We start from the raw sequence: 14169 nt of genomic DNA on the forward strand, positions 1-14169 counted from the left end.
TAAAGCCACATCTACATATAAGGTTCTGCAGACAATGGACACCAGGACTTCATGACTGAAAGAAAGCATGAACACCTTGGGCTGTTATTAATCCATGAAGTAGCCATTTATTACTGTTTATAGCGGTGGTTCTCAGCCTTGCTAGTGCTTCGACCCTTGAACAGCTCCTCACGTTGTGGTGACCCCCGCCATACAACTATTTCCGTTGCTTCATCATCACTGTAGTTTTGCTACTGTTACAAGTTGTAATGTAAATATTTTTGGAGGTAGACGTTTGCCGAAGTGGTCGAGACAGACCCACGTGTTGAGAACTAATAGTTTATAGAGAAGTTGGTGGTTTCAACCCAGCAGCAGTCTGGCTTGCTTTGTTCCTGAAACGGAATTTAGATGGGACGTAGTAGTTGAACAACTGTCAAGAGCTCAGTCACAACTAGCAAGAAAACAGAAATACAATCTTAAAAAAAAAAAAAAAAAAGCACAAGCTTGAGGCTGGTGAGATGAGAAATGATCCTTGCCACCAAGTCTGATGACCTGGGTTCAATCCCATCCCCAGGTCCCCTGTGGTAGAAGAGAACTTCCGTCTTCTGATTCTGAAAGCATGCTGTGACATGTACACACACACATGCACACACACACACACACACACACACACACACACACACACACACACACACACACACACAGAGATAAATGTACCCTGCCCTCAAAGAATGCAGGCTGCGACGAGCAGTAACAGGCGACCACCAGTAACAGTCTCCACCCTGGCAGCCATGGGCTTTATATTCCTCTTCTCTGTTCTTCCCCTACTCTAGGCTGGTTCTGAGAGAGAGGTATGCTTTTCTCAGAAGCCGGTTTAATGCAGAATTCTGCCTGTTATGTCTAAGTAGATGTATAAGATACAAGAGTGTGCATAGGGCTTAAGCGTGCCTGCAAGTGAGGATCTCATTAGGAAGGGTAACAGTTCTCTGCACGTGGGAGATCTTAAAGTTGCTTCAATCTTGCCCAGCTAGACTGGACCTGACAGCTTATTTCTTGGCCTGGGCTGGCCTATCTGTACTTGACTGGTCACTATCCTCTTTATTCTTTTTTTTTTAAGATTTATTTATTTAATGTATGTGAGCATCACACTGTAGCTGTCTTCAGACACCAGAAGAGAGGGTCAGATCCCATTACAGATGGCTGTGAGCCTCCGTGTGGTTGCTGGGAATTGAACTATCTTTATCTTTACCACCAGCCAACCACCATCATTATCTTTGAATCGTTTCCAGGCATTTAGCTGGCCCACCCGTGTGACTCTGTGTGTGTGTGTGTGTGTGTGTGTGTGTGTGTGTGTGGTGTGTATCCATATGTCCTGTTACTCAGTCCTTCCCAGAGCTAACCTCCTGCATAACGCCTCTGTATCTGAGGAAACATTTGTGACTATGGGAGAAGACTCTGGGAATGAGGTAATGCGTAGTTTCCACCAAGGCCAAGAAGGTCATGAGACATTGTAGCAAAGCCTTTTCAGCTTTGCTGGAACAATCTCCCTGATGTTCCCATCACTGTATTACACAAACACTTTCTGACTCTTTTTGCCCCTAGACTATAGAAGTTCATGTGACTTCTCCACCGTGGAACACTTTTATCCATTGCAACCCAAATTGGTGTTCTCTGGCCATGGTTACTTCTCTGTGGAGCTAGAGCTGTGCTTTGCTCTGGAGGCTAACTATCAACACCACATTGTGTTCTAGTTTGGAAACCAAACAACCAAGAAGTTACAATTGTTTCTTTTTCTTTTTTATTTTTTTATTAGATATATTTCTTTACTTACATTTCAAATGTTATTCTCTTTCCTGGTTTCCTTTCCATAAGCCCCCCATCCTCTCCCTCTCCTCCTTCCCCTTCCCCTCCCCCTCCCTTATACCGTATTCCCCTCCCCCTTACTGCCCCCCATATTACCCTGCACTGAGGGTCCAACCTTGGCAAGACCAAGGGCTTCCCCTTCCACTGGTGCACCAACAAGTCTATTCTCTGATACATATGCAGTTGGAGCCCTGGGTCAGTCAATGTAGTGGTAGTGGTTTAGTCCCTGGAAGTTCTGGTTGGTTGCCGTTGTTGTTCTTATGTGGTTGCAAGCTCCTTCAACTTTTTCAATCCTTCTCTAATTCCCACCCCCGCCAAGGGTGTCCTGTTCTCGTTCAGTGGTTTGCTGCTAGCATTGACCTCTGTATTGGACATGCTCTGGATGTGTCTCTCAGAAGAGATCTATATCCAGTCCCTTTGCCTTGTGCTTCCTAGGCAAGTGCTCTACCACTGAATCCCCAACCCCACGGTCCCTTTCAGTATGCATTTTTTAGCTTCATCAATTCCATTTTCCCCTTTTAAGAAGGAGTGGGAGCACCCACATTTTTTAAAGATTTATTTATTAGATATTAATACACTGTAGCTGTCTTCAGACATATGGAAAGAGGGCATCCGATCTCTCATTACAGATGGCTGTGAGTCACCATGTGGTTGCTGGGATTTGAACTCAGGACCTCTGGAAGAGCAGTCAGTGCTCTTAACCACTGAGCCATCTCTTCAGTCCAAGCATCTGCATTTTGATCATCCTTCTTGAGCTTCCTGTGGTCTGTGAATTGCATCTTGGGTAGTTCCAGCTTTTGGGCTTATATCCACTTATCAATCAATGACTGCATACCAAATGTGTTTTTCTGTGATTGGGTTACCTCCCTCAGGATATTTCCTAGTTCATTCTATTTGCCTATGAATTTCATGAAGTCATTGTTTTTGATAGCTGAGTATTACTCTACTGTGTAGATGTACCACATTTTCTGGATCCATTCCTCTGTTGAAGGGCATCTGGGTTCTTTCCAGCTTCTGGCTATTATAAATAAGGCTGCTATGAACATAGTGGAGCATGTGTCTTTGTTGTATGTTAGAGAATCTTTTGGGTATATACTGGGTCTTCGGGTAGTTCAATGTCCAATTTTCTGAGGAACCTCCAGACTGATTTCCAGAGTGGTTGTATCAGTTTGCAATCCCACCAACAATGGAGGAGTGTTCCTCTTTCTCCACATCCTCGCCAGCATTTGCTGTCACCTGAGTTTTTTATCTTAGCCATTCTGACTGGTGTGAGGTGGAATCTCAGGGTTGTTTTGATTTGAATTTCCCTGATGACTAAGGATGTTGAACATTTCTTTAGGTGCTTTTTGGCCTTTCGATAATCCTCAGCTGAGAATGTTTTGTTTAGCTTTGTACTCCATTTTTAATAGGGTTATTTGTCTCCCTGCGGTCTAACTTCTTGAGTTCTTTGTATATTTTGGATATTAGCCCTCTATCAGTTGTAGTATTGGTAAAGATCCTTTCCCAATCTGTTGGTTGCCATTTTGTACTAATAACAGTGTCTTTTGCCTTACAGAAGCTTTGCAGTTTTATGAGGTCCCATTTGTCGATTCTTGATCTTAGAGCATAAGCCATTGGTGTTTTGTTCAGGAAATTTTCCCCAGTGTCCATGTGTTTGAGGCTCTTCCCCACTTTTTCTTCTATTAGTTTGAGTGTATCTGGTTTGATGTGGAGGTCCTTGATCCACTTGGAATTAAGCTTTGCATAGGGTGATAAGAATGGGTCAATTTAGGCCCTGGGTTCGGTCCCCAGCTCCGAAAAAAAAAAAAAAAAGAAAAAAGAAAAAAGAATGGGTCAATTTGCATTCTTCTACATGCTGAGCTCCAGTTGAACCAGGTGTCCTTGCATTTGGAGCATCAATATTTAGGATTGAGAGTTCATCTTTGTGGATTTTTTCCTTTGATGAATATGAAGTGTCCTTCCTTATCTTTTTTAATGACTTTTGGTTGAAAGTCAATTTTTTTATTACTTTTTTTATTATTTTTATATAAGTACACTGTAGCTGTCTTCAGACACACCAGAAGAGGGTATCATATCTCATTACAGATGGTTGTGAGCCACCATGTAGTTGCTGGGAATTGAACTCAGGACCTCTGGAAGAGCAATCATTGCTCTTAACCACTGGGCCATCTCTCCAGTCCCTGAAAGCCAATTTTATTTGGTATTAGCATGGCAGCTCCAGCTTGTTTCTTCGGGCCATTTGCTTGGAAAGTTGTGTTCCAGCCATTTACTCTGAGGTAGTGTCTGTCTTTGTCTCCGAGGTGTGTTTCCTGCATGCAGCAAAATGCTGGGTCCTCTTTACATATCCAGTCTGTTAGCCTATGTCTTTTTATTGGGGAATTAAGTCCGTTGGTGTTGAGATATATTAAGGAATAGTGATTGTCGCTTCCTGTTATTTTCGTTGTTAGAGGTGGAATTATGTTTGTGTGTCTCTCTTTTGGTTTCATTGCAAGGAAATTATATTCTTGCTTTCTGTACGGTTTCTCTCCTTGTGTTGGAGTTTTCCATCTATTATCCTTTGTAGGGCTGGATTTGTAGAAAGATATTGTGTGTAAATATTGTTTTGTCATGGAATATCTTGGTTTCTCCATCTATGTTAATTGAGAGTTTTGCTGGATACAGTAACCTGCTGGCATTTGTGTTCTCTTAGGGTCTGTATGACATCTGTCCAGGATCTTCTGGCTTTCATAGTCTCTGGTGAAATGTCTGGTATAATTCTTATAGGTCTGCCTTTATATGTCACTTGACCTTTTTCCCTCACTGCTTTTAATATTCTTTCTTTGTTTTGCATTTGGTGTTTTAACTATTATGTGATGGGAGGAATTTCTCTTCTGGTCCAATCTATTCGGAGTTCTGTAGGCTTCTTGTCTGTTTATGGGCATCTCTTTCTTTAGGTTAGGGAAGTTTCCTTCTATAATTTTGTTGAATATATTTACTGACCCTTTAAGTTGGGAGTTTTTGCTCTCTTCTATACCTATTATCCTTAGGTTGATCTTCTCATTGTGTCCTGGATTTCCTGTATGTTTTGGGCTAGGAGCTTTTTGCGTTTTACATTATCTTTGACAGTTGTGTCAATGTTTTCTATGGTATCTTCTGCCCCTGAGATTCTCTCTTCTATCCCTTGTATTTTGTTGGTGATGCTTATATCCATGACTCCTTGTCATTTACTTAGGTTTTCCAAATCCAGGGTTGTCTCCCTTTGTGCTTGCTTGCTTTCTTTCTTTCTTCCTTCCTTCCTTTCTTTCTTTCTTTCTTTCTTTCTTTCTTTCTTTCTTTCTTTCTTTCTTTCTTTCTTTCTTTCTTCTTTTTTCGGAGCTGGGGACCGAACCCAGGGCCTTGCGTTTGCTAGGCAAGCGCTCTACCACTGAGCTAAATCCCCAACCCGCTTTGTGCTTTCTTTATTGTTTCTTTTTCCATTTCTAAATCCTGAATGGTTTTGTTCAATTCCTTCACCTGGTTTTGTTGTGTTCTCCTGTAATTCCTTCAGGGGATTTTTTTTTTTGTTGTTGTTGTTGTTTCCTCTCTAAGGGCTTCTACTTGTTTACTTGTGTTTTCCTGCATTTCTCTATGGAGTTCTTTATGTCCTTCTTAAAGTCCTCCATCATTATCAAAAAATGTGATTTTAAATCTAAATCTTGCTTTTCTGGTGTGTTTGGATATCCAGTATTTTCTTTGGTGGGAGAACTGGGCTCTGATGATGCCAAGTAGTCTTGGTTTCTGTTGCTTAAGTTCCTGAGCTTGCCTCTAGCCATTGAGTTGTCTCTGGTGTTTCCTTGTCCTGCTGTTTCTGAGAGTGACTTGACTCTGCTGTAGGCCTCTATGTCAGCACTGCTGTAGAACTGTTTTCCTGGTTTCTTTCAGCCTTTTGTGAGAACAGGTGCTCTGCTCTCATGTGTGTACGTGCTCCTGGAGACTGTCTTTCAGTTCTAGGCATGGGCAGGAATCAAAGGGTCCTACCCCTGATTGCCCCTAGGTCCTTGCACCCATCGGACACAGTTGGCACTTTGCAATTCCCTCTTGGGTCTGGCCTGTGGGCAGAGGGTATTCTCCTCTGACTTCTCAGGAGTATCTACATTTTTGAGGGTTCAGCTCTCTCCCCCATGGGATTTGGGTGCAGGGAGCTGTTTGACCAGTTTAGTTTGGTTCTGGGCATAGACCAGAACCGTGGGTACTGGCGGCTGACTGTTCCAATATTTCTGTATCCAGAGGCACTGTGCAGTTTCCCCTTGGATGTGGACAGAGGTGTGTAAAAGTGGCAGTCTGTCCTGTGGTCTCAGGATGTCTGCACTCCTGGGTGTTCAGCTCTCTTCCCAACGGGATTGGGGTGCAGAGAACAGTGGGATGGTCGACAATTGTTTCTTTAGGAATTAAACTATTCCAGGACAGCCCCTTGGCCATTGTCCTGCTTGTCTTATGTACAGTCAGTTTGATAGAAAATGAACATTCGTTGTTTTTTTTCATTCATATGTTAGGAAACACCATGACCCTTTCTGCCTAGTAGATTTTTTCCTGTGCGTTGTCTGCCTGTACCTCTGGTGGCTGTGGCAATTTGGGTCATGGCTGGCCCTTCACCTTTGCCTAGAATCTGTATGGTTTAGTGAGCCCTTTTTATCTCAGAGCTCCTTGGTTTAAGGCCTGTGTAGGAGATCCATCCATCTCAGCATCGATGTGCCACGATGAGGCTTGCAGGCCCACCTGAAGAGGAATACGCAGTCTATGAGTCTTCCCCGTGGGGGGCGGAACCATAGTCAAAGGAGACCAGGCCTGTCCAGCTCAGAAGTGGGACATGGGGCAAAGCACTATCTGGTCCTAGCACACGTAATGCCTAAAGCAGTGGCCCACATGCCCCAAGGCTTCAGGCAGAGCCCAGGACTAGGATCCTGTGTCTCCTGCATCTGGAGTCCCTGGGGTGCTGCCCTTCCACCTGGCTTTGCAGTCTTTCCAGGTGGTGCTTACTTTACTTGTTGCACCACATCGTGGGCTTATTTCTCGGCACAGTGGCTCCCGTCTTTTCACAGTTCCTGTTCCCACCCTTTTTCCCGGTCCTTCCAAAGTTGTGCTATGTAGCTTATGCTCATTTAGACCTTACTGCATCATCAGTCTTATAAGTTCTGGAATTGCTTTTTAAGGCAAGAAAATGCATAGCTTTGCTGGCATGGTGGGGCCTGTCTTTAGGTTGATGGATCTAAGTTTTAGCCCACCCTGGTTCTAGGCCAGCCAAGGGTAAACAGTAATTTACCAAAAAAAAAAAAAAAAAAAAAAAGTATATTCTCTCCAGTAAACCCATTTCCTTGAACTTCTGAAACATTAAAAAAACAATTGAGGGCTGGCAAGATGGCTCAGCTGCTCTTCCAGAGGTCCTGAGTTCAGTTCCCAGCATCCATATGGCGGCTCACAACCATCTGTAATGGGATCTGATGCCCTCTTCTGGTGTGTCTGAAGACAGCTACAGTGTAATCATAAATAAAAAAAAGTCTTTAAAAATTTGAATATTTTAGTGATTTACTTAACATGAATGTCTGTGTTGTGAGGTACCTTCCAGAGAAGACTACTTGGACACGGGTTCAAGCCAATAGAAAGTCTTTATTAATTGGCTGGCCACCATACTAGTGAACCACCACATGGTTGCTGGGATTTGAACTCAGGACCTCTGGAAGGGCAGTCAGTGCTCTTAACCGCTGAGCCATCTCTCCAGCCCTCATACTAGGTTTTTTAACCCATGGTGAGCTTTTAAGCAAAAAACAAACAAACAAAAACATATCCTGGGTTGACACACTTCAGCCAGCAGGAACAGTTGCAGAGTAACTAAAGAAGCCAAAGCAGGGTCAGTACAGTCAGGGTCTCTCCTGGAACCTAAAGCATGGTCAGTACAGTCAGGGTCTGTCCTGGGACTGATGGCCTTCAGTGGATGAGGTCTGGTCTCCTTCTGGCAAGTGTCGCTGCTCCCCGCTAGGCTCCAAGGCCGAACAGTACTTCCACCATTGTATAAGCTGTGCTACTAGGATCTGGGAGCCCGTTATATCTGTGATCCACTAGTGTGCCTGGTGTCCACAGAAGTCAGAAGAGGGCATTAGGTCCTCCTGAAATTGGAGTTACACATGGCTAGGTGCTGGAAATCAAACTCAGGCTTTCTAGAAGGGCGGCCATGTTCAAACTTAACTGAACTACCTCCCTGAGCTGTCCCTGGGCTTTCTTTCTTTTTAAAGGCAGGGTGTCTGGTGGCCTAGGTTAATCTCAAACTTACAACGAAGGTGAATGAGCATGGCTTTGGTCTTCTGCTCCTCTTCAGTGCTGGGATTATAGATGTTCACCACCAAGCCTGGTTTACACGGTGCTAGGGATTGATTTGATGGCCTTGTGCATGCTATGTGGGCATTCTACCAACCAACAGATGTAAATCCCTAGCATTCTCTAGACCAGTGGTTCTCAACCTTCCTGATGATGTAACCCTTTAATACAGTTCCTCATGTTGTGTGACCCCCAACCCTAAAACTACTTTCATTTCTTCTTTGTAACTTTGCTAGTGTTATCAATCATAATGTAAATGTAAGATATGCAGGATATCTGATATGCACCCACTGTGAAAGGGTCATGTGACCCCTGGCTTGAGAACTGATGCTCTAGGCTTTTCTTTTCTTTTTTTTTTTTTATTAACTTGATTATTTCTTATTTACATTTCGAGTGTTACTCCCTTTCCCAGTTTCCGGGCAAACATCCCGCTAATCCCTCCCCCTCCCCTTCTTTATGGCTGTTCCCCTCCCCATCCTCCCCCCATTGCCACCCTCCCCCCAACAATCACGTTCACTGGGGGTTCAGTCTTAGCAGGACCAAGGGCTTCCCCTTCCACTGGTGATCTTACTAGAATATTCATTGCTACCTATGAGGTCAGAGTCCAGGGTCAGTCCATGTATAGTCTTTAGTTAGTGGCTTAGTCCCTGGAAACTCTGGTTGCTTGGCATTGTTGTTCATAAGGGGTCTCGAGCTCCTTCAAGCTCTTCCAGTTCTCTCTGATTCCTTCAACGGGGATCCCGTTCTCAGTTCAGTGGTTTGCTGCCGGTATTCGCCTCTGTATTTGCTGTATTCTGGCTGCGTCTCTCAGGAGCGATCTACATCCGGCTCCTGTCGGCCTGCACTTCTTTGCTTCATCCATCTTGTCTAATTGGATGGCTGTATATGTATGGGCCACATGTGGGGCAGGCTCTGAATGGGTGTTCCTTCTGTCTCTGTTTTAATCTTTGCCTCTCTATTCCCTGCCAAGGGTATTCTTGTTCCCCTTTTAAAGAAGGAGTGAAGCATTCGCATTTTGATCATCCGTCTTGAGTTTCATTTGTTCTAGGCATCTAGGGTAATTCAAGCATTTGGGCTAATAGCCACTTATCAATGAGTGCATACCATGTATGTCTTTCTGTGATTGGGTTACCTCACTCAGGATGATATTTTCCAGTTCCAACCATTTGCCTACGAATTTCATAAAGTCATTGTTTTTGATAGCTGAGTAATATTCTATTGTGTAGATGTACCACATTTTCTGTATCCATTCCTCTGTTGAAGGGCATCTGGGTTCTTTCCAGCTTCTGGCTATTATAAATAAGGCTGCTATGAACATAGTGGAGCACGTGTCTTTGTTATATGTTGGGGCATCTTTTGGGTATATGCCCAAGAGAGGTATAGCTGGATCCTCAGGCAGTTCAATGTCCAATTTTCTGAGGAACCTCCAGACTGATTTCCAGAATGGTTGTACCAGTCTGCAATCCCACCAACAATGGAGGAGTGTTCCTCTTTCTCTGCATCCTCGCCAGCATCTGCTGTCACCTGAGTTTTTGATCTTAGCCATTCTCACTGGTGTGAGGTGAAATCTCAGGGTTGTTTTGATTTGCATTTCCCTTATGACTAAAGATGTTGAACATTTCTTTAGGTGTTTCTCAGCCATTCGGCATTCCTCAGCTGTGAATTCTTTGTTTAGCTCTGAACCCCATTTTTTAATAGGGTTATTTGTCTCCCTGTGGTCTAACTTCTTGAGTTCTTTGTATATTTTGGATATAAGGCCTCTATCTGTTGTAGGATTGGTGAAGATCTTTTCCCAATCTGTTGGTTGCCGTTTTGTCCTAACCACAGTGTCCTTTGCCTTACAGAAGCTTTGCAGTTTTATGAGATCCCATTTGTCGATTCTTGATCTTAGAGCATAAGCCGTTGGTGTTTTGTTCAGGAAATTTTTTCCAGTGCCCATGTGTTCTTCCCTAGTTTTTCTTCTATTAGTTTGAGTGTATCTGGTTTGATGTGGAGGTCCTTTATCCACTTGGACTTAAGCTTTGTACAGGGTGATAAGCATGGATCGATCTGCATTCTTCTACCAGTTGTGCTCTAGGCTTTTCAATTCCTTCTTCCATACTTGTTTTTGTCTAGCTCAGTGTTAGATAATTTCTTTGGGCTTCTGGAAGCCACCGTATCAGTATGTATGCACCGTATCAGTATGTATTAGTATATGTCATTGGCAGAATGTTAAATCTTGTATCCAAGACAGGCACCCACATAAACCACCTTTTAATACAATCCCATGGCATGGTTCTCTAAATAAAACATCCTTGAAATAGTTCTATAGGCATCTTCTGTCTCCTGTCTGTATATGTCAGCTAACTCTCACTGTGCCGTAGAGAATACCTGGGTCAGGATACAGAAGGAGTCTTGTTATCAGACTGGCCACAGGGTTGGATGGCATGTCTGATTAAGTGGCCTCCGGCCATCTGTGTACCAAAAGGAAGGATGGGGGGATGGGCACTGCCTTTTAAAGGGATAGCAGCTGTTTGGCTGAGAGTTAAGGTCTGAGAAGTCAGGTCTTCAAACCGTTGGAAACATCCACCTAGATGTTCCATTTCTGGTACAAATAGACTTTCCTGAAAAAGTCACACCATTTTCGAGGCTCTGCAGTCCTGTTGATTGGAGCCCCCATGGTTTGTGGAGAGTTGGAATGCTGTAGACCAAGAGCTAAAATTATCCGAGGCTATCTTTAGTCCTTGTGATGGTTGGCATGTGCTTGGCCCAGGGAAGTGTGTCATTGTGGGTGTGAGCTTTAAGACCCTCATCCTAGCTTCCTGGAAGACAGTCTTCTCCTGTTTGCCTTTGGAATGAGATGTAGAGCTCTCAGCTCCACCTACACCAGGCCTGCCTGGATGCTTCCATGCTCCTGCCTTGATGATACTGGACTGAACCTCTGAACCTGTAAGCCAGCCCCAATTAAATGTTGTCCTTTATAAGAGTTGCCTAGCTCTTTCTCTTCTGGTCCCAGGCGCTGCGGGAGCCGCAGCTTACCGTGCAGACATGACCAAGTCCAAGAACCACACCACACACAACCAGTCCCGAATATGGCACAGAAATGGCATCAAGAAACCATTCACAAAGATACAAATCTCTTAAGGGAGTTGACCCCAAGTTTCTGAGGAACATGCACTTTGCCAAGAAGCACAAGAAAGGCCTGAAGAAGATGCAGGCCAACAATGCAAAGGCAGTGAGTGCACGAGCAGAGGCCATCAGGGCCCTGGTGAAGCCTCAGGCCATCAAGCCCAAGATGCCAAAGGGCTCCAGCCACAAACTCAGCCATCTGGCTTTCATCGCTCACCCCAAGCTTGGAAGCCAAATGGCCAAGGGTCATAGGCTCTGCCAACCAAAGCCCAAGGTTCAAACCAAGGCAGAGGCCAAAACTCCAGCTAAGGCCTAGGCTTCAACTCCAGCCCAGGCCCCTGGGAAGGCCCTATAGAAAAGGCTCCTGCCAGTATGAAGACAGACGGACTGCTGTGACACACCTACCTACACACTATTGCAGATGACCAGTCCTATGTTGTTTTTACAAATAAGCTTGAGACAAGAAACAAAAAACAAAACAAAAGAAAAAGAGTTGCCTTGATCATGGTGTCTGTTCACAGCAGTAAAACCCTAAGACAGCCCTCTTATATTTTTGGTTGTGAGCCTAGCCTTTAACAGCTGAGCCATCTCTCCAGCTGGATAGCTCTCTTAACAGCCATTATCACCCATTTCTTATCTGAAATAATGTGTTTTAACTACTTGGTAAAATCTTTGGAATGCAATAATTAACTATATTAGACCACTAGCAATGACCAACCCCAAAGCTGAGCATGTAATCAGGTAGCACCCACGTTTGTGACCTTTCTTGTTGCTCTGACCAAATACCTGACAAGAAACAATCGAAATGAGGAAGGGTTTGTTGAGGGAATATAGTTCATGCTCATAAGGAAGACTTGGCAGAGGGAGTGTGAGGCACTTGGTAACATATCATCTGCAGGCAGGAACCAGAGAGCTGCAGGAAGTAAGGGCAGACCATAAAACCTCGAGGCTGGTCCCAAATTCAGGTCCTCCATGAAGTTCCGTCTCCTGACAAATGCTCCGGCTTGGGCTGGAGATATGCTTCAGTGGTTGTGAGCACTGACTGCTACTATAGAGACTTGGGTTTATTTCCCAGCACCACCATGGTAGTTCACATCCACTCCTAACTCCAGTTCCAGGGGTTCTGATGACTCCTCCTGAACTTCAATGACACATACATACATGCAGGCAAAATAGTCATACATATTAAATTAAAAAGATATAATAAAATTCCACACCTTTCCAAAATAGTGCCACCAGCTGTTGGTCCATGGTCCAAATACATGAGGTCACAAAGGACATTTCACACTCAATCCACAACTGCAGAGATTTCCCATTAGCTGCCAGCCACCTGACACCCACCTAAGGTATCTGGCAATGGCACTGATTTAGGGTGTCTTTTGTCCTGTGACTACAGGTTCATGTACCGCCGTCACAGTGGAACGTGTCACAGGGCATCCTGAGTCAGTGGCCATGGTCACTCATTTGAAGGCCTTGACTTTGCATAACATGCCACGTGAACATTCTTCAGTATCTTTGAATTGGTATTTTATTCTACCCTGAATGTGTTCCTTGGTCTTTCCCACCCAACCTACTATAGGTCCTTGACTTCATTCTTTGTCTTTTTCTCTTTTTTTCATTTTAAAATTAATGTTTATTGATTAAAAAGTCACGATTGGTGTTGAGTAGTTTAACATTTTAAAATGCTACCACGGGGGTGGCTGGCTTAAGCTGCAAGTTCCGCAGGCTAATGGGTTAACAGTGTGTGATGTCAGGGGATGGAGGATTACTGAAGAGGGAAAAGTGCAAAGTTTTGTGTCCTGCTAGTGCTAGCTGCTCACACACTAACCTGCTAGCACTGACTGCCCTCCTCCATCAGACTGCCTACTCTAGGTGTCCTCTTCCGTCAGACTGCCTGCTCTGCTCTTGATCCTTTTTGATTGGTGGTTTGTTTTCTAGTGTGCATTCTCCCGTTATCCTCGTGTATGAATTGGCCACTAGCCCCTTCTTAAACCACATCCCTTCTACTGGAGCATCTTCTCCAATAACGACACTGGAAGTGTTAGCCATTGGTGTGCCTGCTTCTGCTCTATGAATAGGGATGCAATGAATGAGGTCTGAAGCCAGGTAACAAGTTCTTACAGAGAAAACTGCCAGCAATGTAAGTCCCTGGCCTAGGTTGTCTTTAGTTTGTGTACAGATAGAGTAGTTTTCTCCTAGTGAAAACTGTCTGTGAGATTCTCATTCTGAGGCTCCCCCCCAGCAGCTGACTCAGACAGATATAGACACCCACAGCCACACAGTACATAGAGTTTGGGGACTCGTATGGAAGAATAGGAGGAAGGACTGTGGCTCCTAAGGGGATGAGAACTCCACACGAAGACCAGCAGAGTCAGCTAACCTGGACCCAGGCCTCCCTGCACACATGTAGCAGATGTGGACCCACCATATGGGTCCCGAACAACTGGAATGGGGGCTCTCCCAAAAGCAATTGCCTGTCTGTGGGATATGGTCTACTAGCTGGGCTGCCTTGTCTGGCCTCAGTGGGAGAAGAATCACTTTATTTTTATTTTTATTTTTGAGAGAGGGTCTCACTATATAATCCCAACTTGCTGGACTATTACCTAGATATGCAGACCAGGTCAGCCTCAAATTCAGAGAACTACCCCGCAATAAAAACTTAAAAGGAAAAGCCCATTTTTCTTACATGCTTCAGAAACTTAGAATTCCTCTACTGTAGAAAAAGTCCATTTTCTGGGGCTAGAGAGATGCCTCAGTACTTAAGAGCACTGACTGCTCTCACAGAGGATTTAGGTCTCGTTACCAGCACATGACAGCTCACAGCTGGCTGAAGCTACAGTTCCAGGGGATCTGACACCCTCTTTTGGGCTCTGTAGCCTGTTGCATACACAT

General features: G+C 44.4%; 1 pseudogene; it reads left to right on the forward strand.

Moving 5' to 3' along the window:
* Nucleotides 1–11251: 11251 nt before the first annotated feature.
* Nucleotides 11252–11593, forward strand: LOC147996028 (large ribosomal subunit protein eL29 pseudogene; annotated as a pseudogene).
* Nucleotides 11594–14169: the final 2576 nt, after the last annotated feature.

The sequence above is a fragment of the Rattus norvegicus genome, chromosome 2, assembly GCF_021556685.1.
Source record: "Rattus norvegicus strain SHRSP/BbbUtx chromosome 2, alternate assembly SHRSP_T2T, whole genome shotgun sequence".
NCBI lineage: Eukaryota > Metazoa > Chordata > Mammalia > Rodentia > Muridae > Rattus > Rattus norvegicus.